Source organism: Stylophora pistillata, chromosome 1 (assembly GCF_964205215.1).
Source record: "Stylophora pistillata chromosome 1, jaStyPist1.2, whole genome shotgun sequence".
NCBI lineage: Eukaryota > Metazoa > Cnidaria > Anthozoa > Scleractinia > Pocilloporidae > Stylophora > Stylophora pistillata.
In genome coordinates, this window is record NC_142519.1 from 8,261,353 (window position 1) to 8,267,295 (window position 5,943).

Here is a 5,943-nt window from a genome sequence, read left to right on the forward strand (position 1 = left end):
TATAGAAAGGTAGCAAATTTTCCTCGGTTATTTTAAGATCATGAGTATTGGTCCGGCCAGGGATTGAACCCTCGACCTCCCGCACATCTCAATCCGGTGCTCTAACCAACTGAGCTAACCGGGAAGAGGGTTCCACCCTAATCCCAATTGACCCCATTCACTACAGTCTAATCATAAGGATCAGAAAAGGAGGCATGGTGGCTGAATGGTTAGTGCAGTGGACTTGACATTAGTCTAGTTTTGGTGTCTAGTGTTGGAGCATTTCATTATATTCTTGGGAAAGATACTGTAAGTTCTAAGTGCCTTACCTTTTCCAGGTGTAAATATGGGTACTGGTTGATAGGAGGGAGGAAACCCTGCAACGGACTATGAGTTTAATTATTGTTATTGTGAAGGGGGCAATGGCTTCCATATACATAGAAACCCCATGTGAAAATAGTCATGCACCTGTCTAGCCCTTATGCTGGCATGGGTAACTCCTATATGTAGACAATTCTGATGTAGGAAATATGAAAATGTATACTCTTCCATCTTCTCACTAAAACAGCTATTGGCAAGAGCTCCATATAAACCCATACATTAATTATGCACATAGTGTTGCAAAGAAACCTCTATATTTAGTCTTAATGAAATGAATGCATAATTAAGGTTTGTGGTTATGGAACTCTTTCCACAGCTATCTGTTTCAACAAAATTTCTGTCTTGTATTTAATGATGAGAAAGTTGATAAAAAGTTGATTTACCTGTGTCGGGAGGCTTTGAAGAACAAATCGTAAAGAACTTCGGACCCAGGTCCATTACTAACAGTTCTTCATTCTTCCACAACAAGAGGAATGGCAGAAATTATAACCTTCTCAAGATGTAAATTTTGAAAAATAAAGGATAAGTGTTCCTGAAACTTCATATTTCATCATGCAAGGAATTTTTCATCATACTTTGCTGTTTTAGTTTTTGTTTTTCCTTTAATGAATGAGGACTGTATTCATAGGATATTTGATTTAAAAAACATGATTATTTCTTTCTTAAAATTAGTTTTTCCTCATAAACCATCTTTTTATCTCAGGGATTTAATTAAAATAAGCGCAAATCAAAATGAGAAATCTAATTCGCTAAAACAACAATGTTCCGACATGTTGATGCTAAGGAAAATTGTCCAGATTGTTACAGAGATGAGATTGCTTCATTAAGGATAGCTTTAGAAAAAGAGCTTTGATTTATAAAATGATTTTTTCAGAGTTTTTAAGTACAGATAATGAGGGGAATATCTCTGGTTAATGACCATGATGACTAAACCAAAAATTGCTATTATCTATCGCATATTTTATAAACCTAATTAACCTCTTTGCCTCGGGATATCGTCGTCAAATATACCTTCTGGCCCGATTGCAATCAACTAATACATGTTGGAAAACGTTATATCATTTATTCTCATCATATATGCAAAGAAAACTTTATGACAGGAATGAAAAGAAAACTTAGGGCTATGTACAAGACATTGCATGCTCACTTAAGGTTAATTTTTTATCTAATTTACAACTTCTACACTTCTACACTTTCACTAGTTTTCTCATTGCCTTCTTGTAGAGATGCAATATTTTTGTTCTTTCTTCTATTTCAAGTCTTCTTTTTCTTCTTTTCTGGTTCTGGGGGCATAGTAAGAATAAATTGTTGTGGTGAGTTGTTTGTAGGGTTTTCATTGCTATTGGTTATCTGGAAGTGGAGGTTCCCACTTTGTAATTTTTTTAGCAAATTAGAAAACTGGAGAAATTCAGTAGCCATGAAACTTAATAAATTAAATTGTGTTTGTCAAATCGTACCCTCACTTAAAGTCTTGTTCTCCTCAATCTTATCTCTGTGCTCTCCCATGTCCTTGTCATCTTTAAAGGTAAAGAAAAAGACCTTGATTTTTTTTAATTTTGCAGTTCATAGGCAAATTTGTATTATGTATATGAGCCTAGAAACATATAACTTTATAGAGGATTTCTTGTTACTTTATTTCAAGTTTGAAATAATTAGCCATTATGCTGGAAAGTGAATGGGGACTTTCAAGAGTCATTTATCACATGCAAGTTTACCTCGCCACTGCTGTTTGTACTATCTGCGTGAAATACTCCCTCTTCTGTGAAAAGGATGTTCTACGTACCAGGAATGGTGGTATTGATGGATCCCTCTTTTGTTTGAGAAATTATCAATGGAAACTTCTGTAAAGAAAAATTTCTACCTACCAGGAATGGTGGAATCAAGGGATTCATCGGGATCAAAATTCTCATAGAAAGACACCTGTAATCAACCAGAGTTTTGAATGTTAACCACAACTGATACAAAATTAATATGATCAATGGGAAAAAAAAAGGAAGCAAAGGATCCTTGTGTGATTTTTCGCACCTCATCATCTTTTCCAAAGATTTCATTTGCTTCATCTTGTTTCTGTGACATTAACCAGTTCTTCTAATTTATTTGTTACTACATGGCTCTTTCAAGATCCTTTTTACATGTTACTTACCCTTGTTATCAAGCACAGCTTTTCTGATTGGAGGAGATTGTTGCTGTGTAGCTTTGCATCAGATAAAAAACCAGATCCAACTTGATGCAGTGTAAAGTACTCTTTTGAGGCAAAGTCAATTTAAGATGACAGGGGTGGGTAAAAGGAAGATGAACCACCCTTAACATTAAAAAAAGCATTCTGCATGTAAGAGAGAGGGCTGACAACTTTGCATTTGGTATTCTGGTAATTTTTACATGGAGGAAAGGCAGGGATGTTACTTTAAAAATTAAATGTGAGACAAAAATCATTTACACCTACTACTTCTATTCATGCACATGAGCTTCATTGTTACACAGCACACATCCGTCACTTGTCCTTAAACATTTGTACTAGGAAATAAAGGAGGAAAAACAAGTGGGAGTATGTCTTTCTCATGAACAGAAAGGCATACTCCCACTATAACAAACCCTATTTGAGAAGTGTTGGTGAAAATGAATTTTTACTATAGCAATACAAAAATACTTCATATATTTAGGTTTAAAACTAACACTTAAAATAAATCAATTTTCTTCCTTTGCACGTTACTCAGATAAGTAGAGAAAAATAGGATTGAGACATTTCTACGTTCTCTAAGTCTATCATCCAATCAAACTTACTCTCGTTGAGCCAGCCAGACTTATTCCCAATGAGCCAACCAGACTTGTTCTCAGCGAACCAACTAGACTTATTCTCAGCAAGCCAACCAGACCTATCCTCAGCGAGCCAACCAGAATTATTCTCAGCGAGCGAACCAGACCTTTTCTCAGCGAGCCAACCAGATCCATTCTCAGCGAGCCAATCAGACCTGTTCTCAGCGAGTCAACCAAACTTATTCTCAGCGAGCCAACTAGACCCCTATTCTCAGCGAGTCAACCAGACTTATTCTCAGTGAGCCAGACTTACAAAGTCCAGTATACTCAGCGAGTCAAAACCCATTATCCTCAGCGAGTCAAAGTCCGATATCCTCAGCAAGTCAAAGCCCAGTATCCTCTGCGAGTCAGAGTCTGGTAAATTCCTCCGCGAGTCAAAGACCAGTATCCTCAGCAGGTCAAAGTCCAGTATCCTCAACGAGTCAAAGCCCAGTATCCTCAGCAAATCAAAGTCCAGTATCCTCAGCGAGTCAAAGACTAGTATTCTCAGCGAATCAAAACCCAGTATCCTCAGCAAGTCTAAGTTCAGCATTCTCAGCAAGTCAAAGCCTGGTGTCCTCAGCAAGTCCAAGACCAGTATCCTTAGCGAGTCAAAGAGCAAGCATCTTCAGCGAGTCAAAGCCTAGAATCCTCTGCAAGTGATAGCCTTAGATTTGCAGCAAATTTAATTCCAATACACCCTATGAGTCTTACTATCATGAGCAAGTTGAATTCTGGACACAAATTACTGAACAAACATACTAACCTTTGCAATCAAGCTCCAGGGGAATTGTCTTAATCACTGCAAAAGAACAAATATGTTAGCCAAATCACTGTTACCAATTAAACAGGAAAAAATCTATACGAGAGTGAAAAGGAACCTTTGAGTGCTGTACAATTTTTTAAGTATCACCCTGAACTTTAGTCAAGTGGAAACTATTTCAAGAAGTGATTCTGTCTGCTTTACTTGCCTTTCATACCTCATAGCTGTTGTATAACCTTCATTCCAATGTTTCACATACCCTGAGATAGCCATATCATGATAAATAGTCTTCCAATTTAAAAATGTATAAATTAATTAGTAACAGATTTCCACCAAAGCTTGTGATTAAATTCCACTATCTAATTGCTTTGGCACCCATTGAATAGGTGAATTACCTGGTGTTAGCAAGTAATGCATTTTTTATTTAGCCAAGCCATCTCCTAACTCTCCAAGGCTGGTGTGCTTAATTGAAAATCCTTTCACACAAACCTAGTTTTCAAGCTCTTTTCCTTAATTTTTAGTGTAATAGAAAAATCCTTAATAACTTGGTTAATTTGCAATATGGTTTTATTGTAAGTCTCAAAAAGTTCTGTGCCTTTTTTCCTGAGTGAATAAATACAAAATGGGAAACACAGAAACATATCAAGGCCACCTGGCTCTTTTTAAAAATCATCATCCTGCATGAGATAAATGAATGAAAATCCAACAGAATCATAACCACCATGCACTGTGGCTAATGTGGCATTACATTTCAATGTTTCTTATTTCCTTTTACTTCATCTAGTAATTTGTCTTTCACAGCATAAAATTCAGGTTCTTTGACCAGACCTTTTTCAAATGAGTTTTCAATAACAATTTTCTAACTAGAACTTTTCATAAGCTGAATTCCTCATCCAATTAGGTCTAACAAAGTGATTAAGTTCAGTGGTTGAGATTCTGAATTTGCATCCATTGTTTTTGTATAAGGACAAAAAGAATTCTTGGACATCAAAATAAATTAAAATAATTTATACACAATATTTGGTACATGTAAAGGTCAAATTTTGAAATAAGGTAGCTTCGCCGTTGAACTGTATACGTAGATCACTGTACTTAATTCTTGGTTTGAAAAAATTAAATGTCACCCTTACATACTATATCGAGAACAATGGGTATTGATAGTTGCTTGGTCACGCCCGCATTTACTTATCGACATTCTTTTTTCGGAACGAACGGACATGATAGATTTTAAACTCGACCTTTTGATGCACTTGGTTAGATTCGCATCTCCGTGTCCCAGAAAAGTTCTGCGTTGAAACTAGGCCAGTCCCAAATCAAAGTAAATTAAAACCGTATTCTTGTTTACAAGCGAACACATGCCAGTTCTGGTCAGATCGTGGATCATCTTACTTTCGGAACGTAGCGATACTGATTTCACAGGGAATTTTCTACGGAAAACTTTCCCAAATCCTTATTGGAGCTGCGTTCGATTTTGATCCATCTGAAGGCTCCTGTAATAATACAACGCCGTGGCGAAATGAATTCAAACACGGAATTATTTCGCTAAACTCCTTTGGCTATTGGAGGGTAATCAAAACCTTTGCTAGGCATGTATGATATTGTAATAGGGCTACGTGGCACTAGCTTACCTGTAACATAAGTTGAACTGTGAACTTGTACAATTTAGCTGAATTTAGACACGTACTTACCTAGCTCTCGACTCTTCCATTGTGCACAACGTAGCTACCGGTATCATTTGAAAAGCATAGATGTATCATCATGTCACAGACATGGATTGTTTACGCGATGTATTCCATTCCATTCGCCTTATTTTATAAGCAACTTCCAAAATGATTGCTATTCTCGGCAAACGCGCACCATTATGGCTGTAGGGGGCCTCTGGTTTCCTTTCAAGGCTGTCATATCAAGTTGGCACACGCTGTGCTTGTTAAAACTTAAAAGGAAAGATACATCGAAGAGAAAAAAATATATGGCTTAAGGCGTGCACGAAGCCCGTTAATCGAAGATGTATTACGACCTTGATGGCA

At 36.8% G+C, this 5,943-nt stretch overlaps 1 long non-coding RNA gene across 5 annotated transcripts; it reads right to left on the reverse strand.

The window, feature by feature from the left end:
* Nucleotides 1-1,205: 1,205 nt before the first annotated feature.
* Nucleotides 1,206-5,333, reverse strand: LOC148741115 (uncharacterized). 5 transcript variants are annotated; one of them, XR_016000010.1, is made up of 5 exons: nt 5,155-5,333; nt 3,920-3,955; nt 2,226-2,874; nt 1,818-1,877; nt 1,206-1,643 (listed from the first exon to the last, which is right to left on the reverse strand). It is a non-coding gene; the product is annotated as an uncharacterized LOC148741115 (long non-coding RNA). The 5 variants fall into 5 exon arrangements; XR_016000012.1 differs by lacking the exon at nt 5,155-5,333 and having other exon boundaries at nt 2,226-2,280; nt 2,804-2,874; nt 3,920-5,091; XR_016000006.1 differs by having other exon boundaries at nt 2,226-3,955.
* Nucleotides 5,334-5,943: the final 610 nt, after the last annotated feature.